General features: G+C 44.5%; 1 protein-coding gene and 1 non-coding gene across 4 annotated transcripts in view; one reads left to right on the plus strand and one right to left on the minus strand.

The window, feature by feature from the left end:
• TGFB2 (transforming growth factor beta 2) overlaps positions 1–25,805 on the minus strand; it is an 84,179-nt gene that overhangs the window by 33,526 nt on the left and 24,848 nt on the right. The gene's annotated exons all lie outside the window — the stretch shown is intronic.
• Positions 17,754–17,862, plus strand: LOC117201847 (U6 spliceosomal RNA). Its single transcript, XR_004483975.1, has one exon. It is a non-coding gene; the product is annotated as a U6 spliceosomal RNA (small nuclear RNA).

Genomic DNA, 25,805 nt, shown 5'->3' on the forward strand with positions numbered 1-25,805 from the left:
TTCTCCCTCTTATTGGAACCCCCTTCAGGCCTGTGTTACTTCCACAGACACCCATCATTCACACCCGCCAACCCCAACCTTATCCCTCCATCAAGTTTGTCAATAAGTGCTCTTGAGATTTATTTTTATTCTCTTTTGTGTTTATTAAACTTTGAACAATTTTTTTCCCTTTCTGGTCCTCTGCCCATAAACACACTTTCTTTTTATGGCCGCTTTGGACCAGGAGGTCAATTTTGTTTCTCCTTCTTCTAAGCAAATCATCCAATGATCCTGTCCTAGGCTTTCGAGCTTTGAAGGGGTGTTTGCAAATATTTACAGGAATTGCTTGATAGTTAAGTACGTTGTTCTGCTCTGCTCCCTATACCCTGGCAAACAGCCCTCCTCCTCTCTGGCCATTATAACCATTTTGGCTGCTTCAGCCGCCTGATACTACAAAGCCACAGTTTTGGTTCTTGCTTTATAAGTCGAAGCAGTTAACACAGGAGGTGAAATGGCAGCTGAGCGCTCTCCAGCAGCACGTCGGCTTTGGTCTTGTGACCACAGGGAAGGGACCAGGCCAGCAGGACACGGCAGCTTTTCCCACACCCCTGCTCCAGCACCCGAGAATGGGAGCTCGCTGGGTAAAGACTGGTAACTAAAGAACTGACTACCACTGCTAAGGGTCAGCCCCAGCTGTCCCTGGCTGCCCTCTGCTACGGGTCACCAGTCCCATGCCTGGCTGAGGAACTTGAGCGACTTGCCAAATAGCCTTACATTTGGGGGAAAAACTAAAAATCACAGCAAAGTGCTGGGGCCTAGCCTGTGACCCTGCCCTTACCTCATAAAGGCTTGTGGACGCCTGGTGCAAAGAGCTCAACGTGGCCCCTCTACACCCAGCCTGGATGTTGAGGCTCGTTTCCTGGGCTCGGAGTGGCTGGGTAGGTAGTTAATGGCTTGGGCAGCCCTAATCCATCCATCCAGGCTTGGAGGGATGTAGCTTTTTTCTCCACCTTCTCCAAGAACTCATTTCCCCCTTTGGAATGGGACGTGTCTCTAAAGGCCTCTGGAATTCCGATCCACTTCCTACCCCATTGCCAGGTAGTCGGGGACTTGTGCTTGACCTTTGCTAACTTGCCCACGCTCATCCTAGGTTTTTTTTTTAGTGGTACGCGGGCCTCTCACTGTTGTGGCCTCTCCCGTTGCGGAGCACAGGCTCCGGACACACAGGCTCAGCGGCCATGGCTCACGGGCCCAGCCGCTCCGCGGCACGTGGGATCTTCCCGGACCGGGGCACGAACCCACGTCCCACGCATCGGCAGGCGGACTCTCAACCACTGCGCAACCAGGGAAGCCCTCTTCCAAATTATTGATTAGCTCATTTGTAAATCATCTTCTCCTTGTGTTAGCACCCTGCGGTCAGGAATCTTCACTTAGAGTTCTTTGGTTCCCCATGGCCCAGGGATGGCTTCATGGGTATGTGACCAGGGTGGTGGTACCGGGTCCCAAGCTCAGAAAAGCCTCACACTGGAGTTTGATGCTCTGTGGTCACCATCTTTAGACCCTTAATCATTTCACCTTTGAATTTACACTTCGTACGTGAAGTCTGATGGGACAACGGAGCACGTGCAGGGGCATGGGGCCTCACTCATGTGCTGGGCCACCCTCCCGTCACCTCCAGGCCTCCCCAGGACTGGCACTCAGCCCCCTGCCCCTCGCGCCCAGGACAGCCAGCATCAGGTGCCCACACCTGAACATCTCCGGGCAGGGCATGGGGGCGGCTGTCTGAGCTGAGGCTGGCAGCATATTCAGAAGCAGCCCAGTGGGAGAAAGTAGCTAGTCCTTCCACAGTCACATACAGTTATAGGATCCGAAGGCAGTGGGATCTTTAAGGCCATTTGAATTTTAACCCCAAATCAAAAAGTCGTAGCTATGGGGCAACAGGGACATCAGGGGGCTTTTCTGAGCCTGTTTCTTCATCTATATAAGGAAGTAAATAATTTCCTATCTCATATGTATTGACTCAGGTTGTCAGTTCACACAAGCGAGCAGACAGAACATTCAAGCACTGGGTCTCGCACACATCTCCCCTCAAAAACGTCCCTTCCTATCCCCCTTTCCATCCTGCAACAGAGATGCTAACTGGTTCTTGGACCTTCCTTGAATGTCCCACCGAGAGAGAACACTCTCTTACCACCTAACTTAATTAGAAGAGAAGGGACAGAAGCAGTTAAGTGTCCTGGGACAGTTTATAAATGACTGAACAAAAACCAAAGAAAGGTCTTACAACATCACCAATACGTGAGGAGTTCTGACAGAAAGTGTAGATTTGGAGGCTGAAAGAAATACCCCAAGGATATCCAGAGTTCAGCCTTTAGGGAGGCAAGGCTTCGATCATCTGTCCTGAATCTGGTAGCAGGTTGAGCTAGATGGCCACCCAGCTCACTTGCAGCTCTGCCTTTTCATCATTCTCATTTTGATATTCTCCACGGATGGAGCCTCCAAAAAGTATTTTTTCTCCCCCAGATTTTACATTAGATGACTGTCCCTCACCACCTGCTTTAGAGTCAAATGGGGAGCTTAGGAATATGCTTATTACCTGCCTCTATCCCAGACCTACCGTGTGAATCCCAGGTGATTCTGTCTTACATCCAGATTTGATAACATCTGCCCTAGACAATGTCTAACCATAATGAACTTGGCCAGGCTTCCCTTCGCTTCAGTGTTATGAACTGGTTAGGGACGAATAACATATGTCTATCCCACCATCCCCTCCCTAAAAAAGAATGGCCTGGTCTCACTGCAGCCTCAGAATTGACTTCACAATCGCCTCCCATGTTCTAATAGTTTTATATGCTTCATGTCTGCTAAGAAGGTGTTTTTAATCCCCATTTCACAGATTCAGAAATCAAGAGCAAGGAGAGTGAAATAAGTCCTGGCTAAGGGCAAGGTGAAGCTGGCCTGTCATCAAAAGCCCTGGCTTTTCACCACAATATCCTGCCCTCCGTGCAAAAGAGTCCCCTGAGTCGAAGACATGAATCCCACCCGAGGCAGAAAGACCAACACCCTCACTGGAGCACTATTGCAAAAACGGGCACAAAGAAGTAGCTCTTGCATAACTAGAGATCTGTTAGGCCTTGCAGTAAAGCTCCGGAAACTTTAATGCAAGGCCCAGTATTTTCACTGATACTCCTTAAAAGTATGGCTCTGGTTTGGAGATCTGGGGCTTGTTCATGCGGAAGTTCCCCCCAAGAGGCACTTTGCTAATACTAGGACTGCCCAGGATCATTTGGACGCCCATACGAGATGTGCCTGGTGCCTCTATCCTCAGTAGCATCCGCTGGCTCTCATCCCCAAGCTCCTCAAACACACAGAACAAACTCTTCATTCCCCTTTCCAGAAATGACTGCACTTTTCCTACAGCTCTGTAGTAATTGGCGTGGACTTTTGACAGCGCTTAACGGGTGTAGTGGCCCCTCATTCCTGACATCCCCGGCTTTGAGGGAAGTAGTTTGGGGTTCATTAGACATTCCTCAGGGAGCAGCAAGAAAGCCACCCGCCACACGATTGGAGGGCCAGGAAACGAGCTGCTATTTGTATGTGCGCGGACACAGCCAGCGAGAAACCAAGACAATTGTGTTCGGGGGTTTTCTCAAATTTGTCTTGGCACACGGGAGATAGATTTGATTTCACTACCACATCCCAAACACTGCTGACATTCAAGTCACAGCAATTTAACACAAAGTGACTGAGGAATAAACAGTGCATCACCAGTGGTCTCTGATGTTCTCCCCGGCCATCCCTCCTATTAAATGTAACCCAGCACCGGAGCATCTGTGATGGAAAGTGGGTGTCTCCGAGCAGGGGACAGACCTAATGTGCTGCTGGCAGTTGGGAGTCACTGTGTCAGCATCAGCTTATGTGACTTGGCTTTCATCGAACTGCTATTTGAGTCTGTGCACGCTGTCAGCAGGACCCTTTTGGCCCCTTCTTACACAAAACCAAAAAAAAAAAAAACGTTAAATCACAGTGATGCTGGCCCACAGTGGTTGGTTTTCTTGAACTATGACAGACACGGTGTTTCTAGTGTCTACTCCAAAGTTTCCATCACCTTCATAAAAACCCCACTTAGGTGGAGACACCTATTTTGTTTTGATTCTCCTATGTTTCTCATTGTGCTCAGGACTGTGTATAGAGAGGGCACGTGGACCCGCTTTTGCGGGCAGGTGGACCACAAATGGGACATATTCCTTTGGAATGACGTCACAGTGGGAGGCTGTCCTCTTGGTTGGAGTAGGTGATTGAAGCCACTCTTCTCTGCCATTGTCTCATTCTTTAAAGCACATACAACTCTCTTTTTTTTTTCCTCACTCTCTCCTTATTTTCTCTCCTTCCTTTGCTCCATTTTCTTTCTCTCTTTTCTTATTTCTCTTCAATCTGTGCTTCTTTTTCTCTAAAAAAAAGCGGGGAGGTGGGCGCTTCCCTGGTGGTGCAGTGGTTAAGGATCCGCCTGTCAATGCAGGGGACATGGGTTCAAGCCCTGGTCCGGGAAGATCCCACATGCCACGGAGCAACTAAGCCTGTGCACCACAACTGCTGAGCCTGCGCTCTAGAGCCCACGAGCCACAACTACTGAGCCTTCGAGCCACAACTACTGAGCCCATGAGCCACAACTACTGAAGCCTGCGCACCTAGAGCCCGTGCTCCACAACAAGAGAAGCCACCACAATGAGAAGCCCGTGCACCACGAGGAAGAGTAGCCCCTGCTCGCCACAACTAGAGACAGCCCACACGCAGCAACAAAGACCCAACACAGCCAAAAATAAATAAATAAAATAAATAAAATTTTTTTACATGTTAAAAAAAAGGGGGAAGGGGCAAAATCGCCATGATTTTGGTCCACTAATGGCCTTTAAAGAGGCCAATGACCTCATGACATATCCACACAGCTATTCTAGAACCCAGCAATGGCTCCCAACAAGGTCAACAGAAAGAAGGCAATATGCATCGATTCCACTAACAAGTTAAACTTGGAAATGTAGGATCTCGCCCTTAATCTCTTAATGGATGAGAAGCACCCTTTATTTTTAATCTCTTTCTACAGATTGAGAAACTAGTAAAATCTTGCCAGACTTACACCAAACATTGCCAAAATAAAGATGGAAATGTACCCTCTCGGACATTCTCGCTCACCGCTGCAGAGAGCCTTCTCAGCCCAGAACAGACAAATTTCAACATTCCCCTTTCCAGAAACTACTGCATGTTCCCTGCAGCTCCATGACGATTGGTGTGGACTGTCCGACATGCCTTAATGGGTGTAGCGGCTCCTTGTTAGCCTGAAAATCTTTCTCTAAGCTTTCTAAAATTGTAGCAGTGATGCACATAATGGTTATTGCGTGTCTTGTACCGGGAGCTCGTCTCTGTGTTGTCTGTAAGCTTCTTGCTTGTGGCCTAACTTCTTTGTCAGGCAATCGCCTAATTACTTTGAGGCACTGTGCTGCTTTCCTGCTCTGCCCTGGAGCTCAGCGAATAAGCAACAGGGCACACCCTGCTAGGATTGCAAGCTATTTACCAACTTCACCAAGTGGGACGGGCTATTCCTGCTAATGTATTAAATTCATGACTTGGGAGTGAGTAAAGGTGAAGCGGAAGAGATGGTCTGGATTATCTAGTTTGAAAAGGAAAGCAAATACAGCTAACGTTCATTCTCTCTGAAACTCTTCATTGCACTTAGAAATGAGAACACATAAAGGGTTTGCCCGGCACCCATTATGTGCTCTCTCAATGTTACTGGTATCGAATTCCTCTTACTGCAGTTTTCTCTACAAGACAAGACAAGACAGTCTCTCCCAGAACTCCTTCAGTGACGGAGAACTCAAACTTAGGCAGATGACCTACTGCAGTCTCTGACAGCTCCGACTGTACAGAGTTCTTCCCTATCTTGGGCTGAGATCTGCTTACCTACAAGGTCTGCCCACTGGGTCTGGTTCTGCCGCATAAGATGATTTACCCCCTTTCCACCTGACCCTACTCAGAAATTGTGAAGCCAAATCTCATGTCTCCCTGCCCCCATCTCTTTTCTTTTCTAAGCAAACATTCCTATTTCCTTTTCTTATTTTTCGTGAGAGCCTTTTACCTTGGTGGATGGTCTCCTCTTTGCTCCAATTTTAAAATCAGACCCTTAAATCTGAACATAATTCTCAAGGCAGAATACAGTAGAACTATCACCTTCCTAATCGTGGAACTTATACTTTTATTAATACATCCCAACTGTGAATGATTCTCATTCATTCTCATTCTCTCTCTCCCTCCCGACTGCCCCCCACACACAATCTCTCTCTCTTTTTAACCTTTGTACTCGTATCATATTTTCTATGTGTTTTGAATGCATAATAAATGAGAAGTCTCGGGTCTTTTCCACACAGCCTGTTTTACAGATGTCATTATCTTATGTTTTACACCCTGAGGCTTTTTTGTGTGCAAATTTTACAATCTACCCCGATCCAATATGTACTTATTTCATTTGATTCCTCTTTTCAAATATGCTGAGATGGATTTGACGTCTGATTTGGTGAACCTGAGCGTTCATTTCTTAAATAACATTGCAGAGGGCAGAGTCTGAAAATCAGTAATGTTCTTTATGCTGAATGCCAGTCCTGAACCCCAGCTAGAAAGATGGTAGGGAGTAAGAATTGCTTGAAAGGAATTTTTAGTTATCAGATATCTTTATTAGCATTTCAGTAGATGGTCATTCAGTATCTTAAAAAGAATACTAGAGTTTCAAAAGATGGTGCTTTCTTAGGGTTAGTAGATGTATTCATTAAGGGTGTGGACTCTTCCTCCATCCTGTTTGTACTGGCAACACAGCTATGGGCAATTAAGATATGGGAACATACAGGAATTATAGGAATCCAGATGAACTGTGGCATGACCGAGTTCTGGAATGGAGCCACAGGTGTTATGCTTGTTTTAAGAATTCATGTTCATTTTGGTGCTAAGCAGCTTTCTGTTCAAGGTCGGGACACCACTTGTGAGAGGAGAAAAAACAGTCTTTAAAGTAAGAATCTCCACGGCAAAACTAGACCACAGCTAAGGACTCTGAAATGTTTGAGTGTATCTTATTTTTATTTAATTATCTGAGAGCAAGCCCTACCCTTTAGTTTCAATCTCATGACTTTGGTGTATAACGTGTACAAATGTTCCTCTGCTCTTAGGGCCACTGGGAGAGAAAACGGACTAAATCCTAGCAGCCAGGACATCCAAAGAGTGAGTCCAACTGGTCCCAAGTTACTTGACACCCTAGCAAAGGAAGAGGCAGTGTCATTTTTGAAAATGGAAGGAGAATTCTTAAGGCAAAAAAAAAAAAAGAGTTTCTCCTCTTTGGGGAAGCTTCAGCTCTGTCTTACAGCTCTCTCTCTATTATCTTTTGAAGGCTTCAGAAGGCTTAGTGGCAGGGGTCAAAACTCAGGTGCTTTCTGAAGCTTTCTCCACTCTCTTTTCTCACTGGCGGTTGTGTAGATGGCACAGGACAAATGCCTTTATTTAGTTACAAGCCAATGGCTCTCCTACACTTCTTAAAAAGCATTTACTAAGTCCCCTTTAAAGAAGAGCTCTTTGAATGAGCCAGTACTTCTTAAATATGTTAGGGTGAAAGCAAATAGAACTCCCAGGGCACCATAGTGATATATACACACATGCATAACCAGAATTAAAAAAGTAGCAAACTGAGGTAGAGAGATGGAACCTTTCTACAACATCAGTGTGGGGTTTACCTGCATGTACTCGGAGAATACTGCAGGTACGCCCCAAAATCAGGGGAATAACTTTCACCAGGTTGGGGTGCATCTGTTATGTCCTTGACACACCATATTCCGTTTCTTGTCATATTACATTGGTTTCATTAGACTGTTTCTAAAGCCTAGACAACAATCAGAAAGATTTCCCCATGTCAGAAAAGTGGGAAAATAGTCAGTTCCATAATCTCACCTGAATAAATGAATTGAGCTTTTGTGTGTGCAAGGGAAGGAAGGTTACCAATGAAGAACACTGTACAACAAAGCACCCAGGAGACACGGTCCTGAGGACAGTTGCTGCCAGAGGAGGTTTGACAAGGGAAACTCGGTAACTCCTCTCAATTCCTTCAAGGGCTCTTAGACACCCCAAGAATTCTCCTTAGCAGGGAGCAAGTCCTGTGGCTGCCTGGCTATAGCACTGGACTGGAGATCCCTGAGGGCCAGGGAGAGATCTGCGCACATCTATCTCACCCATCAGAGAGCTCCGTTTTAGACCCTCCTGACCAGGCCACCCATTGGACCGACACTTGTAGGAGCGGCCCTGGGAACACTGGCTTCATATTGGAGAGAGAAGCCTTTGTAAGTCTCACAAGTACAGGGGCCGAATCATTCATCTTCTCTCTCCCCAAGGCCTCCTAGGACATAGTAAGTGCTCAATAACTATCACAAAGGAAAAGAAGATGAATTCTTTTCCCAAACAGCTGAATCTTGTGATGAGAACCAGTGGAAATCACAAGCCCTGACATCTTCCTAGGATCTTAATGCCTCACAATGTACTTTCACATACATCACTTCATCTGAGCCTGCTAACACCTAGGTAGTGTTATCTCCATTCTACTGTGGAGGAAACCGTAGTTCAGAAGCCAAATGGTTTTATTTAAATGAGTCTGGGGACTTCTTAGCGCTAACCTCTGACACCAGGCTCGGGACCTACCCTTCCTGTAAGATATAAAGCAGCTGACAGAGCAGGCAGCACAATCTCTTAAGACTGTGCATTCGCAAGTGAAGGCTGGGAAGACCAATTCTGAGACCTTCGTGGGATTCCGACTTGAAGAGATACAGCAACGCTAAAATAAACACTCTGTCTTCTCCACTGGCTCTGATGCTCTGGTGAGAGCGGTTTTCATTGTTATTGTGAATAGCTATTCTAGTGCCAAGGGCAGAAGCATCTTCCTCTAAATGCCCAGCAGCCTGAAAGGGACGGCGCCTAGAAGGGACCGAGATGGAGAAGTGATTTATGCTCAGGCAGCTACCTTGGCAATCACGACATTCAGTGACCTTCCCTGGAACCGGTACTTTGGGAATGACGCCAAGAGAGATTCAAGAGAGAAGGAGGGAGCAGATTCCCCCATGTTTCAGCGGGAGATTAAGCTGTCCTCAGGCCATCTCTTTCTTCCACGGTGGGTAAGGGGGAGACTGGACCACAGGCAGCCACAGCAGTGGGTATAAGAAAGACTCAGAGGGACTCCCCTGGCAGTCAAGTGGTTAGGACTCCATGTTTCCACTGCAGGGGGGCAGGGGTTCGATCCCTGGTCGGCGAACTAAGATCCCACAAGCCGCGTGGCTCAGCCAAAAATAAAAATTACAAAAGCAATTAAAAAAAAAAAAAAGAAGAAGAAAGACTCAGATGTTTTTTGACCATCAGCCTCAATGACAAAATCACTTTTTGGTGTGTAAAGCGAGTCCACCATTGCCCAGAAGTTTACTGCACTTTTAAAATTTTCCCTCTGGGGCTTCCCTGGTGGCGCGGTGATTGAGAGTCCGCCTGCCGATGCAGGGGACACGGGTTCGTGCCCCGGTCCGGGAAGATCCCACATGCCGCGGAGCGGCTGGGCCCGTGAGCCATGGCCGCTGAGCCTGCGCGTCCGGAGCCTGTGCTCCGCAACGGGAGGGGCCACAGCAATGAGAGGCCCGCATACAGCAAAGAAAAAAAAAAATTTCCTTCTGGATGTAGGGCATCAGCTGTGACCTCTCCTCCCTCAAGATGGCTTCACAGAAGTCATTCTGCCTTGAACAGGCAATCAGTGCAGCCCAAACACAGATGGACTTTTACAAACGCCAGCTGATCCCTCTGCTTCCTTTTTTATTTTGAAACCAACTGATTATACATTAATTACTCCTTGTTCATTGTAAGAAGGGAGCTGAGGGGCCCTCAGAGGCAAGTACGCGTTCTCCATAGCTCTACTATAACCATACACACGTCTAAGCTCATGTCCACGCCTCTGTGGGCGCCTGGGATCCCCTGACTACAGCTTCTAACCTTGCAGAGGACAGAAACGTGGTCTTGCTCTTGGTGGGCCTCCCAGGCTGCTTTGTTTCCACAAAGGGTAACACTGATGGGGAGAATGACGGGGGTTGGTGGTGCACATACAGACACACGAACTTCACAGCATGTTCAGCAACATAAAATATCCCAGAGAAGGATCCAAGAATCCTAAAAGCATTTTATGAGTCTAATATATAGAGAGACAACACAGAGTCAGTCCTATTTCCCCAGCCTGCAATCAAACCAGCTTTTCTCACAAGTCTAGCGTGAATGAAGGGAAGCAAAAAGCGCAGGTGGCAACAGGTCTTGGGTGGTGGCCATTTGGACTGTGGAGGGATTTAAAATGTAAAATATGGATCTATTTCTGCTCTGCAAATAAGTTTATCTGTACCACTTTTCTAGATTCCACATAGAAGTGATAATATACGATGTTTGTCTTTCTCTTTCTGACTTACTTCACTCTGTATGACAAGCTTTAGGTCCATCCACGTCTCTGCCAGTGGCATTATTTCGTTCCTTTTTATGGCTGAGTAATATTCCATTGTATATATGTACCACATCTTCGTTATCCATTCCTCTGTTGATGGACATTTAGGTTGCTTCCATGTCCTAGCTACTGTAAATAGTGCTGCAATGAACATTGGGGTGCATGCATCCTTTTGAATTACGGTTTTCTCCAGATATACGCCCAGGAGTGGGACTGCTGGGTCATATGGTAGCTCTATTTTTAGTTTTTTAAGGAACCTCCATACTGCTCTCCATAGTGGCTTCACCAACTTACATTCCCACCAACAGTGTAGGAGGGTTCCCTTTTCTCCACACCCTCTCCAGCATTTATTGTTTGTAGATTTTTTGATGATGGCCATTCTGACCAGCGTGAGGTGATACCTCACTGCAGTTTTGATTTGCAAAAGGAGTAGGTATATGTATCTGTATAACTGATTCACTTTGCTATACAGCACAAACTAATACAACATGGTAAAGCAACTATAATCAAAAAAAATTAGAAGATTAAAAGGCAAAAAATAAAATAAAATGCACAATATGGGAGGGGCTTGCCAGATGTGAGCCTGAAGGCGGCAGGGCGGTACGATCTCTTGGTACATCTCACTACAGGGCATCAGCAACCTCTCCAGGACTCAGTTTCCTCGTGTCTAAAAGGATGCTGGGCTTGGACTAGACTCTAAGGCTGGGAGAGTCACTGGCTACTCCTGAGGTTACGGGGATTCAAGATGAAAAAGCTTGGCCTGCCCTTTCTAGCAACACAGACACCGTGGTACAAAGCAAGCCCACTTTTATTCTCAGCCATCCTTTTCTCTCTCGTAAACTCTAACTCAGCTGTGAAAAGTCTTGACAATTTTCAAATAAAGAGACAACTTCAAGATGTATCTTGCTTTGGCCCCTTTGACCCCAACCTACATTTCTAGCTTCACGGGCACGTCACCATCTCTGCTGCCATGTCCCCTCCCCCAACACTGGACTCTGCCCACAGCCCTAAATGCACCATATGACTTCCAATCTCCAAACATGCCAAGTGCTGACATGCCACCACGCCCATGCCACGTGAATCCTTCACCTAGAAACCGCTTCTTTACATTTGGCAAATTCTACTCATTCTTGAAAGTCCAGCCCAGTTTCCCCTCTTATCAGAAGAATTTCCAGCTCTTCCAGAGCAGAAGCAATCTCTCCCTTCTTTGGGCGAGACAACATTTAGCCTATTGTATGATAGCTCTCTCTTTAGATGTTTACCTGACAGATGACAGCATGAGAGCAAGGTCTCAGATTCATTTACCTTTAATGTGTGATAATACCAACTCTTGCCTCTAAGCATCGCTATAAGGGTTAACTAAGGCAATGACTATGAACACACTGAGTGTTCAAGAAATGTAAGCTTATATTATTAACGGACCACTGAGAGTAAAAGACGAAAGGCTGCACCCTACTCTCAGAGCCCCATGCCAGGAAGACTCTCCTAACCAGGAACAAAGAAAAGGTCACATATGTCCAAACAGCAGGGGTACCTGAAACCCTGTGGATGGCAGGACTTTTCTCTGCCTTTAAGAGAATGCTATTTGCAGCAACATGAATAGACCTAGAGATTATCACACTAAGCGAAGGAAAACAGACAAAGACAAACATCATATGATATCCCTTATATGTGGAATCTAAAAAAAATGATACAAATGAACTTATTTACCAAACAGAAACAGACTCACAGACTTCGAACACAAACTTAAGGTTATCAAAGGGGAAAGGTGGTCAGAGAGGGATAAATTAGGAGTTTGGGATTAACATATGCACACTAACTATATATAAAATAGAAAATCAACAAGGACCTACTGTAGAGCACAGGGAACTCTACTCAATATTCTGTAATAACCTATATGGGAAAACAATCTGAAAAAGAAATGGATATATGTATATATAATATAACTGAATCGTTTTGCTATATACCTGAAACTAGCACAACATGGTAAATCAACTCTACTCCAATATAAAATAAAAATTAAATTAAATTTTAAAAAATAAAATAAAATTGCAACACATTCCTGCCCTCCTACCCCCCACCCCCCCCAAAAAAAGCCTGAACCTACTCTCAGAGTCCTATGCCAGGAAGACTCTCCTAACCAGGAACAAAAAAAAGGTCACATACGTCAAAATTGCAGCAGTATCTGAAACTCTGTGGATGGAAGACGTTTTCTCTGCCTTTACAGAGTCAAACAAACCAGCACAGTCCTTGGCTGTGCCTCTGCTCCTCAGTTTATAACTATTAATATCAGGAACCTATGGGCACACGTGAGCCCAATTCAACAGGACACGTCTTAGAAAACCACTCTGGGGTCACTAGATTTGTAGACCCGTTGGCTCACTCACATAAAACCAGGTGTAAAAGGAGACTTAAAGTGATTTTACTATTAAAAGTACCCACATTTACAGGCAATTTACAACATGCTTTCTTGGATATAATCTCATTTTTAACCTTAATGGCATCTCATGTATATTTTTTGTACAATTGCTGTCTTATTGACAGTGTTTGCTATGAGCTAGATAATTCCCACCGCCCACCACTTGTTGTACACATGAACAGACTGAGGTTTAGAGCAGGCAAGTCACTCGTGCGTGCAGCTAGAACAGAGAAGTGGCTGGAAATCGCAAATCAAGTCTATCTGACCCCAAGTCCACAATCTTTCTACTGCTCCATGGCCTCTCTCTTCCCAATAAAGGCTCCTTCTGAAGTTCTTCAAGGACCGGCGGGTGGAAAGTTCCAGAAGAACAGCCAAAGCTCAGTAAATGATGAGCCTTCTCATCAGAAGATATGTGTATGGTCAGAACCATACACAAAAGGAGTCAGGAACTTTCCCGGCAACAGCCAGAATCTCGGGACAAGATTCAAGGAGAGATAACAGAACCAGATGACCTTTGAAATGCGAACACCCGGACAACGTGTGACACTGTGCTGAGGCTCATTAGACAAGTCTAGTTCTAGCCCTTCGAATCTTCAACTTTCCTCAAATAGGAAAGATGGGGAAGGAACCAGATAGCACTGAGGGTTCAGAGGCTGAGCTTCTGAAAAGCCTCATTTAGGTTCTGAAGGCGAGATATGAGGTCTATGTTTCTGCTGCTTCTCCTTGGCTCCTTGTAAGTCAAGCATACGTTTTGTGTGTGATTTTCTAGCTCTTGATCCAATATATTGTCTGTTGCAGCTAAGTGAGGAGACTAGTCTTCGTCCTGACATGTGGTTGTGTTAGAACCCTTCGGTAAAAACCTCCCACATCTCAGGGTTCAAGGGATGAGGGGTTTACACACAGGCTTATCACTTCTTGGTAAGAATTCCCATTTACCTCTGAAGCTGTGTTGTCTTGAACCTCGCTGTGCCTTGGGAGCTGGTGACCACCTTACAGGGTTCTGGTCAGGCTCAAATATGATGATGCATGTGAACGGGCTTTGCTAAATGCAAAGTGAATCATACGTGCGAGGTGGCATGACTGTATTTACATTTATTCTTTTTAAATATCTTTCTAAATTGAAGTATAATTGACCTACAATTTTATATTAGTTTCAGGTGTACAACATAGTGATTCAACATTTTTATACATTGCAAAATAATCACCATGATAAGTCTCAGTACCACCTGTCAACACACAAAGTTATAATATAATGGACAATATTCCCTATGATGTAAATTATATCCCATGACTTATTTATTTTATAACTGGTAGTCTGTACCTCTTGGTCTTCTCACCTATGTCACTTATCTCCCCACCCTTCTCCCCTCTGGCAACCACCTGCTTGTTCTCTGAATCTATGAGTCAGTTTCTGTTCTGTTGTTTGCTCCTTTGTTTTGTTTTTTAGTGAAATCCTATGGTATTTGTCTGTGTCTGTCTGACTTATTTCACTTAGCATAATAGCTCTAGGTCCATCCATGTTGTCACAAAGGGCAAGATTTCATTCTCTTGGTGGCCGAGTAACATTCCATTGTATATATACCACATCATCTTTTTCTGTTCGTCTGTCAATAAACAGCTAGGTTGCCTCCTTATCTTGGCTATTGTGAATAATGCTGCAATAAACACAGGGGTGCATATATTTTTTCAAACGAATGTTTTTGTTTTCTTCAGCTAAATACCCAGAAGTGAAGTTGTTGGATTATACAGTAGTTTTATTTTTAATTTTTTGAGGAATCTCCATGCTGTTTTCTATACTGACTGCACCAATTTACATTCCCACCAACAATGCACAAGGGTTCCCTCTTCTCCACACCCTCGTCTACACTTGTTATTTGCTGTCTTTTTGATGACAGCCGTTCTGACACTTTCACTGAATTAGGATGTACTCGCCACACTTCCCCAGAGGTCACTCAAAGACAACAAGCATTTGCTGACACAAGCTCATCTAATCCCCCGGAAACAACTTTTGTGGTTGATCTCCGACTTTGCAGATAAAACACTGAGGCTCAGAGTTAGTGATCAGAAAACACTGGTAAGTGGATTATCAAACCCAAATCCTGACTCCCAACAGGTGTTCTTCCCACTCATCACATCGCCTCAGACTTAGGAAGGGTCCATTCAGGTTACAGTGCACAGAATTGGAGCCACTCTCGGGGGGCTGTGAGATCACGGTGTCATCAGTCCTATGAGCCAGACCTGCCCGGGACCTCGACATGCACATGGGCAGCCTCCGAAGCACCTGTAGCCAACCCTCATCTGTTTCCCTGAACCCCCTACAGGTCCTCCTCCAAGCTGAGTTTTAACCAACAGATTTGAGTTTTGCCTTCCGTCCCTTTGTGGCCAAACTCTAGGCATGTGAAGGACTGTCCACGGCCCCGAGCTTAAGGAAGAATGAGGTGAGGTGAAGCAAATGCATGGTAAATCCACTGCCTGGAAAATCTGCCTCTCAGTATGTAATATGCCAATAATAACAGCAGCAGCTCAGAGTCCTATCTGCATTATCTCATTTAAGCCTCACAAAGACTCGACAGGGTAGACACTCTTTTCATTCCCATTTTGCAGATGAGGAGACCAAGGCTTAGGAGGATTACATCATTTATCTAAGGTCACATAGCCAGTAAGTGGTGGTGCCAGAGTGAAAGTGACTTATCAATACAATGGACTACTTTTAGTACTTCACTTCATAAGGTAAGATAAACCCATTTATACACAATCTTGCTTATAACACATAGTAGAGTATTTAACATACTTACTTTTCTCAGCTTGGCAAATAGACCACACACCTGCTAATAATGCCTTTTCCATGTCAAGTTATCCTGACTCTATTCCAACATACATAGCAATTTAAATTATCTACGTGAAAAAGATGATAACCTCTAACCCTATAAAATAATAAATGACAATACACTCTCACTAAAAATAAGACATACCCAATGCATTCAAAACACTTATGCTACGTAATTCCTTTTTTTTTTTTCTTTTTTTGAAAATGAATCAAGATGTTCTCGAGGAGGAGGGGGAAAAAAACCCCTGTGAATTACTTTATATTATTTAAATAAACCTTAAATAAACTTTCCCTATATCTCATCTCTACAGAACTGTCACCCCACCACAAAATCACCGTGCATGACAAACTGTGAGGCCAAAATGAAGGAAAGGGTGGAGGAAAGGCATTCTTGTCTCATTTCACAATTTTTGGGAGGCACCAGAATGTGGTACTTTTTGGTCAGTGCGTGTTTACGCTCTACCTTTTTAGGTTGGGAAATCCAAAGGCAACATTTCTTACTTGCAAATGTGTTTCATGGAATGTTCTTCAGAAGTTTGTGATTAATCTTGTTGCGACTTCTAACTCCTTGAAACCTTGAAACCTGACTCATAGGGACATATCACCAAATCTGGCGAATCCTCTGACAGGTAGCTGTGTTAAAATTCTTTGGTAAAAAACTCCCAGACATCATGGTTAAAGGGATAAACGCTTTATGCAAGGGCTGACACTTCTTAGTAAGAATTCCTACCTCCTCTAAAGCCAGTAGGAGCCTGTGTGACCCTGAAAGCCTGTGACTCCCTCCCCACCCCCATGTCACCTGCTTTCCCATCAGACAGAAAAGGGACCTCTGAAGGGCAAAAGAGCAATCCTGTTACTGCATTTCAAAATGTTCTTGTGTTATTCTTAATGTAGATTCATATTTACAATAGATGATACACTGTTTTAAAAAGGCACATGCTTTCCCACCTTGCAGTTTCAACTTTCCTAAAAGATCACTTACAAATCCTAGGAGGATTATACAGCCACAAAACAGCAGTTCGATATCCTGTCTAAATGTGGGTGCATCTGTGCTGCTAGGCTTCCCATTAAACCCTCTGTTTAGATCATAAATCCAGCTCCACAGCTCTCCTGTAATATCCCAGGGCAGAATCCCCAAGTTTAAGGCTCTATCACATAGTTTTCTTTCCTCCTGATTGGGAACTGCCTTTCCCTTTGCATTTTATTTCTCCTTGAGACTTTTCCTAACCATGTAGTGTTTGATTAAAAAACCCAGTTAGGGGAGGGGGAAGGGTAAGCTGTGACAAAGTGAGAGAGTCGCATGGACATATATACACTACCAAATGTAAAATAGAGAGCTAGTGGGAAGCAGCCGCATAGCACAGGGAGACCAGCTCGGTGCTTTGTGACCACCTAGAGGGGCGGGATAGGAGGGGTGGGAGGGAGACGCAAGAGGGAGGAGATATGGGGATATATGTATACGTATAGCTGATTCACTTTGTTATACAGCAGAAACTAACACACCATTGTAAAGCAATTATACTCCAATAAAGATGTTAAAAAAAAAAAAGTTATTTCCAAGAAGACTCTAAAAACAATTTACAGTAGGCTTGTGTCATCTGACAACCTCCTCGCCCCCACAAATATTTATTTGCAAAAACTGAGATGAGGGATCAAAAGAGAAAGAGCACATCATAGCTCCATATACCACCAGACCTTGGAAAGGAAAGCCCGTTCAAGACCTGTGCTTCTGAGGAAACTAGAGATGGTATATGAAGATGATCTTAGCTTCATATTGGGAGCAGAAGTTGGGAACTTTCATCCTCCTTTTCCTAATCCTGACTCCTTTCCCTAAACATTGGCCGTTTCACTGCAGGCAAGTTACTCCACTCTCTTCTGCTTCAAGATTATGTCAAAGGTATACTTTTGTCAAAACTCATCAAGTTGCACACTTAAGAGCTGTGCATTTCGCTGTATGTAAATAGTACATCCATTAAGAATGGGGAGTGCTGGCTTCGGCAGCACATATACTAAAATTGGAATATGATACAGAGAAGATTAGCATGGTCCCTGTGCAAGGATGACACGCAAATTCGTGAAGCGTTCTGTATTTTTGGGTGGGAGAGGGTTGGATTAGGAGTTTGGGATTAGTAGACGCAAACAATTATACATGAAATGGATAAACAACAAGGTCCTACTGTATAGCACAGGGAACTAAATTCCATATCCTATAATAAACCATAATGGAAAAGAATATGAAAACGAATATATATGTATAACTGAATCACTTTGCTGTACACCAGAAACTAACACAACGTTGTAATTCAACTCTACTTCAATTAAAAAAAAAAAAACTAAAAAAAAAGGGAAAAAAAAGAAATTAGAAGGATGAAAATGCATATAAATATTTTAAAAATAATATGATTATGTAAGGTCCTACAAAGAAATACTAGTCCCAGGCAGTTGTACAAAGGAATCTCACTAGACTTTTAGGAAACATATTCCAATCTATGCAAACTATCCCAGAGAAAGAAATGGGGAGATACCCCAACTCACTTACACAGGCAGTATAACCGTGATACCAAAACGGTATCAGAAAAGGGAATGTATAGACCAAATCCACTCATGGAACAAAACCCACTCAACAAAATAGTAGCATAACCAAGGTCTGTTGTATTTATACCCCCCCCAAGAAAAGAAATTGAAATGATGGAAAATCATCCTTTGGATTCAGTTCCTGTGACCAAATGTCCAACACAGGACACAGTGGCACTGTGAAGCCAGTAGAGAAAAACTCTGAACTTCCGCAGAGAAAAAAACCCTGCCTACCTACTTCAATGTAGAAGTGAAACCAGGGGCTTAACACTAGTCCCTTCATCGGTTTCGCGAGAGCCGGCGCCTCGGTGAATCAGGGGCCCGGCCCCGAGTCTGGACGCGGATCTTGCAGCAACTTTCTCTATGCTGGGGTGACTGTTCTTCCACTGACAACACTCACCAGAGAGCTTCATGTCACACCTTTGCTTTTATAATTTTCCACCTTCGGCTAAAAATACTGCTTTTGGGGTGAGATGCAACCAAAGCATCATCCCCCAAAGCAACGGGAGCAGCAGCGAATAAGGGCTCTTGCAAGGTGCCCCCGGGCGAGCTGCCTCTTCCGTTTATATCTCCAGCCTCATCGGAAGGCAGCCCTGAGCACTTCGGGTGCGGCCAGGGGGCTGCTTCCAATGCTCTGGCTTCATTTTTCACACGAACGCTCCGCCAAAAAAAGAAAACGAACAAAATGACGGCTGTGTAGAGGGTCCCGGTGGCAGCCCCCATCCGGGAAGGGCAGGAAGAACTAGAGGCAGTTTTCACCATCCTTTTCCTGACCTTGGGGATCTTGTCACCATTTACTCGTCGGATGAAGGGATGATGAAAGTAAAGTAGGGTTCATTACACGTGCTGATCTGGCAATCGCTGACCTCTTCGACTTGAAAATGATTCTCACCTGCTCCAGCCTGCGACTGCCCCACTGTGTGTGTATGGACACACACACACACACACACACACACACACACACACACACACAATAACGATATGTCATTTACTAGCTCTGTTTATTGACATACAGGGTTCAGTACAGACTGTCTAGAACTCGGCCTCCAGGCCCTTCTCAAAATTTAGGAACACCACAGAGTTTAGGATGGGGTTTTGTTTGTAATCTTGGCGCTGTAACACGAGGAGATTTAAGATTTGGGACTCAAAGACCCAGATTCTGCTTTGGCTTTGCCACGTAAAAGCTGGCCCTGGGCACATCTCTTAACCTTTCTAGGCCTCAGTTTCCTCATCTGTAAAATGTGCGGGACACCTTCCTGGCAAGGAGGTTGGGAAGGTCAGAGGAAATGAGAATCAAGAGAGGCTACAGGGAACGATTCAGCCCCACTTTGCCACCATCATCCTTTGCTCTAAACCAGCTTTACTAAAGTGAAAGTAAAGATAGGCCTTGGAACAGAGCTAGCTATGTGGCACTCCAGTTAATTCTCTAAACCGCACTTTGCCCATCTCTAAAATGGGGACAAGACAGCCTCTATCGCCTAGAGATGTGAGGATAAACTAGCACTGTGAAAGCAAAAGCACTCAGCACTGTGAGTTTGATGGGTACCCCAACGTCGTAGCTTCTGTTATTTTTTCCTAGACTCCCAGGAAAAGGGCTTGTTTCCGGCAGACCTCTGTTCATCTCCCCAGCTCCCTGGTCATTCAGGGAGGCCTCTGCACACGGAGCTCCCTCCCCAGCAGCCGCAGACTCCCCAACTCAGGGCAGCTCTGCGCTTCATCTCCAGATGAAGCGAAAATCTGGTAAATATTACACTTACAAGGTAACAGGTCTGGAATGCTTGGCATCCCAGGCGGAGCACAGTCGCTTCTTGGCATCCAGATACATATAGGCTGCAGCCCAGGGCCAAGCTACATTGGGCTGCTTTGCGCCATTCAAATAAAGATACTAAAATTCCTCCAACTTTATAAACATTTGTACTGTTTGCTAATCAAAGGGGTTAGTTTAAGAAAGTCACCTGAAGAGAACTTGGCGTGTGGACTGCTCTCCTCAGTTTAGACCCGAAGGAGCACTGCGTGTATACGTACCGCATAGGTTTCTCATATGTAAATGGTTTCTATATTTTACGCCAGGTGGACTCTACTTTCAGCGTGCACTGCCTTTCCCCAAACAAACAGGCCTAAGCAGTTTTCATTCTGGAGTTACGCCCTCAACCATTGCACCACGTGGCCGCTTCTGTGTCACGTGATCAGCTCAAACTTCAGTCCACGGGAGTGAGTCATGATGACAGCGGCAACTATGGGAGGCGGGGCACCTTGGCTCTTCCACTTACTAGCTATTGATCTTGGGAGTGATTTAATCTATCTCTGTGCCTTGGTTTCCTCCTATGTGAAATGGAAAAAAATAATAATGCCTATCCATTATTGCCAGGATCAAATGAGTCAATATCCCTAAGTGCTTAGGAGGATACCTGGGGTAGAAGAAGTACCACATCAGTGTAAGTAATCAATATTTTTATTATAAATATTATTCTTGTCGTTGTTGTCATTGTTGTTATGGACCAAACACCAAGTGTGAATAAAAGAAGCTAGATACAGATCCTCAGCAAAGGGAAACTGGTTCCCCCAGTAAGTAAAGTAAGTGTAGTTAGACATATTTAGGTCCACCTTTCTATTAACTAGAAGCAAGTAGTGGAAAGTGGTAAAATTAGATTATATCACAGCCAGTGACAAACTTTGGCCTTCACTGATTCAGAGGTCAGGACTGAACTTCCCTCGGTTAAGAACACAAAAAGGACACCGTTTTCAACTGGCTTCATCTTACTCTCCAAATATCTAACCTCAGAACTTTTAAATAAAACCTCCTCCCAAATGGCAACTTTGAGAAAAAATACCAAAGCAGACTTTGAGTGGGAACAAAGAAAGGGGCACCATTTTCCTAAGAATAAAGAAAACGGAGCACATTCTCTTGGTTTGCTTTGACAATTAAAGGTGATCGGGAGGCCCGATTTCCCCTGTGGGTGATGGGAGGTCAAGGACTTCTGGGATGACAGCTCGAGTCTGCTGGAAGACACCCTTCTTGCTTCGCTGGCCTGGGCATGCGCTGCTCCAGCAGGTAACGGCCAAGTCCAAACAGCAAGCAGGCGACAGCTGTCTCTGTCCTTTGCACACCTGTCTGGCTCCCACCTCCTTTCCTCCTCTCCCCTCTGGCCTCCCTGTGCATTCACAACCCCTGCTGCTGCCTCAGGTCACTTGTGCGTAAGAGCAAGAAGGAAAAAAACACTACAAGATACGTAAGGAATTAAAACGAAGGCGGTGATGGCCAGCGTGGGCCTCAAGATTCACTTTACAGAGGATACAGGAGGAAGCCAGCTGTATCAGTAAGAGAAAGGACAAGACTTTTTACTCAGTCAGGCCTTCTGGAACCTCAGGCCACATCCTCTGGAGACATCTATTCTGTGTACCCATGACCCTGGGCAGAGCTCCTCTCTGGCCACAGTCACCCAAGGCACAGGACAGGACGGGGCTTCCCAGGGGTCAGGAGTGGGGCAGGCCAGACAACAGGAGGGGCAGGCAACCGGCACAAGAGTGGGCCTTTCTGTTCTTTGTACTTGAAGAAGCGTAAGCCTCTCTCAGTCCAGAGTCTGTGGGGGGGCGGGGAGGGAGCCGTAGACTGAATGGATCTGTGCTGACTGGGGGTGGGGTGGGTCGGGAGGGAGGTCCTTGTGGCTAACCACATTTTACTGGGCTTTTTTATTGATTGCAGTTGTATTGAGAGAGACATGACTCAGACATACCATATCCGAAGCCACGTAAAGCACTGGGTTCTGATGGAATTTCAATGTATGAAAACGTCAAGAACTGTACTCTGACATATGAAAAGCTTTGCGATCAACACAGACGTCACTTGCTTCTGTCCTTTAACAGCTGAAGGAGATGCTGACTTTCCTGTTTCCCTTTTCATCCTGAGGCTCGGGCTATTCACTGCCCAGGTACACATATCATTCTACGTACGGTATGGATCGATGTTTTAAAAAGTTGGTTTCGTTACCCAGTCACCTTGTCTTTGTGTTACCATTGGCCTTGGCTTGTAAATATCATTCAGCAACTTTTGAATGGTTCTGCTTTGTGTAGGGCAGTGGGTGTATCAAGTTGTCTTCACAAATAGGCTATAAGCTACTTGAGGGTAGGGGTGATGTAAGAACAACAATAAAAAGAGGAAGAACAATGACAAAAGTAACACTACAAGTGTTGAGGGGCATGCCATCTGTCACATAGCCACCATGATTGTCCCATTTTGGTGGAAGCTAAGAAACTGAGGCTCAAAGAGGGCGTGTGCCCTATCCAATGTTACATAACTAGAGATAGGACGCCTCCACTTACACCTATGTTATGTGAGCCCAGTGCCTTCCTCTGCGCTGTGTGTGCTGCCTCTTCTGGGGGGATCTACCCCTACTCTCCTCATTTTTATCCACTCGTGTGATTCAGGCAGCAAGCCCTTGAGGCAGTACATGCTCAGTGAATATTTATTGAATTAAATTGAATAAAACAGTATTTTCCACATCCTTGCTTTCAGGGACAATTCAGGAAGGGATTAAAGTGAAATAACAAGGGAGAGAGATGTACCACTTAGTTGTAGAAATAGTTACTAACACACAGAGTTCTTTTAGGCAGGTTCTGAAAGTTTTGAGCCCTCCTGATAAGACAAAGAATATCATTCTGCCTTACTTACTTTTACCAATGTTTAAATGATATCTTCAGCATTATTTTCCTCTGACAGAAATTGGTACCACTTTTTATTTTTTCTTAGGCTTTAAAAAAATATATCACTTGGGCTTCCCTGGTGGCGCAGTGGTTGAGAGTCCGCCTGCTGATGCAGGGGACACGGGTTCATGCCCCGGTCCGGGAAGATCCCACATGCCATGGAGCGGCTAGGCCCGTGAGCCATGGCCGCTGAGCCTGCGTGTCCGGAGCCTGTGCTCCGCAACAGGAGACGTCACAACAGTGAGAGGCCCGCGTACCGAAAAAAAAAAAAAAAAAAAAATATATATATATATATATATATATATCACTTGCTTTTCTCAATGTATAACTTGATATTAAAAACATGGGTTGGAATTTCTGGTTTTCCTATAGTTCTCAGAATACAAAAGCAAGAAAAAGTCTTCACTGATCACCTTGAAATAAGTGAATGAATGAATGAACGAATAAAAAATATATTCATTCCCTACCACAGGCACGGCATTTTTATGTGTTAATTTCTTTTTTTTTTAAAGTACCATTAAGAAGCATTATTTTTAAAAATCAATTCTCATTTTAGAGAAGAGAAAAATGAGGTTCAGAGAGGGTAACTGACTTGCCCAATATTTCACAGTCAGGATTTTACCCAGGATTCTCCTTTATGCAAAACCTGTATTTTCTTTCTATTATATCACAGACTAAGTGTCACCCTCAAGAGTCATCTTTGGCTCATGTATGAGTCACTTTCTTGGCTTATCAGTGGTAGGCTGGGATCAAAAAACCAAAGGTCCACATCCTCACAAAGTTGAAAGGAAGGGACCACCGTCTGTTCTAACAAAGCAAAAGAAACAGAGAGGCCCATTATATGAACTCGTCTGTCTAGACAGATGACTAAACCGGGGTCCCCCCCAGGGTTAGACTTAAATTTCCTCTGTTCAGCCTGTTGGATATTTAGCAAAAAAAAAAAAAAAAAAAAATGCTTAAGGGCTGTAGTACGAATCCAAGCCCTCCTACACTACCCAGAGAGTAGTTTAAAAGTTGTTTCAGTGCAGCCTGCCTGTGTTAAAGTTTCAAGCAGAAATTGGATTGAAACAAGAAGAACCCTAAAAATACTTGTGCTGTCTGGCTGAGGACCCAAGAACACAGGCCCAACTGTCCCACTATAACTCCAGGGACAGCAGTTCGAACTCACAGAGGGAGCAAGTATTGATCCAGGCGTCCCCGTGGGACCATCCACAACAAGAATGCATCAGATATAGGCTTGGCTTTCATATGGGCTGGCAAGTAGCTTCACTCATGTTCTTTCTGTGCCCCCGGGGATTCTGAATTTTTCCTAACTTATAACATGAAAAATGCTACTGACAGTAAAGAAGAAGTCAGTATCCCTTCATCCAGGCTCAGAGATATAAACAGAGGTTGGTGATAATAAGATGCTTTTAATCCTATTAATATTGCTTTGCTTAGAGTACAAAAACTTTCCCCAGGTGGGAATTAGGAGTTGGCTAACAGACCAAGTGGCCCCATGGAGAAACTGGGAGCAGACCAGTGGACTAAGACATTTTGCTCATTTCCCAATGAGTCCTTAGCGATATGCAAGGTGCTATTTCTCTTGTGGTCCATATTTGCAAAATTCACTCACTCCCACGTTTAACAAATAGTTATTGGCTGCCTTGATCTGCAACATTCCTTCATATGTATGAGGACACATACGAAGGCCTGGAACTGGAGATGGAATTTCTAGGGCCTTGGCCTGGAACCATTCTGATCTTTTAATAGGCATTAAAGGATTAATGCAGTAGTCTGAGGAAGAACTCAGATTTACTAGCCAAAAAAAAAAAAAAAAACAGCCAAAAAACAGTTGTTCCTAGCTAGGGAGAAAAAAAAAAGAAAAACACCAGGATTTTACACTGCACGGTCCAGTGATTATCCAGTGTGGACAAGAGAATCACATAAGGATGCACCATATTTCATACACGTTCATATAAGTAGCAACCACTTCGTTCTTCAAACAGGGAACCCAGAGAATAAAGATGAGCTAAACTCAGAAGCCACGGCCTAATTCCAACACCTGTGTTCAAGCCCGTGGGTTCTGCTGCCTGCTTTGAATTTCCATAGGTTTTCAGGAGAGAAATACTGGATTTAAAAGAAAAAAAGAAAGCATCCAAACATATCATTTTTCCTTTTTCAGAAAAGAATGAGCTCTTTAAAATACAGATACATATTATTCTCACTCAGTGAATTCTCCTTTTCTGACACCTCATCCCCTCACCCCAAATATTCTTGTGTATACTGAAGTTTATCGTCTTAGGGGAGAGATTAGTTGGAGCTTTGGAACCAGACAGACCAAGTTCAAGTTCTGGCTCTGCCACTTATTAGCTGTGTGACTGTGGGGAAATTACATGATGTCTGTAAGTCTCGGTTTCCTTATCTGTAAAACTGAGAATAACTGTTTATCCTATAGGGCTAATAGAGAAAGATTAGTGCATTGCCGAACTAAGTATTCAATAACTAATGGCTATCGGTAACATTATTATTCATCTTATTATTACTAAAGCCAGAATCCACCCTTTTTATCTATCAATACCCCCAAGCAGGTATACGCCTTTTCTTTATGCAGAAGTTCACTCATATTAGAACATGGATACCTAGACAGAAAATCATAGTAGTAAAAGTTATGTAAACCCCCAAAACAGAGGTTCTCAAACCTGGCTGCACATTAGAATGCCCTGGGAAGCTTTTTAAAACTAAAGATGCCAGACCCCACCCCAGGCCAACTGACTCAGAAT

This window comes from Orcinus orca, chromosome 1 (genome assembly GCF_937001465.1).
Source record: "Orcinus orca chromosome 1, mOrcOrc1.1, whole genome shotgun sequence".
Lineage (NCBI taxonomy): Eukaryota > Metazoa > Chordata > Mammalia > Artiodactyla > Delphinidae > Orcinus > Orcinus orca.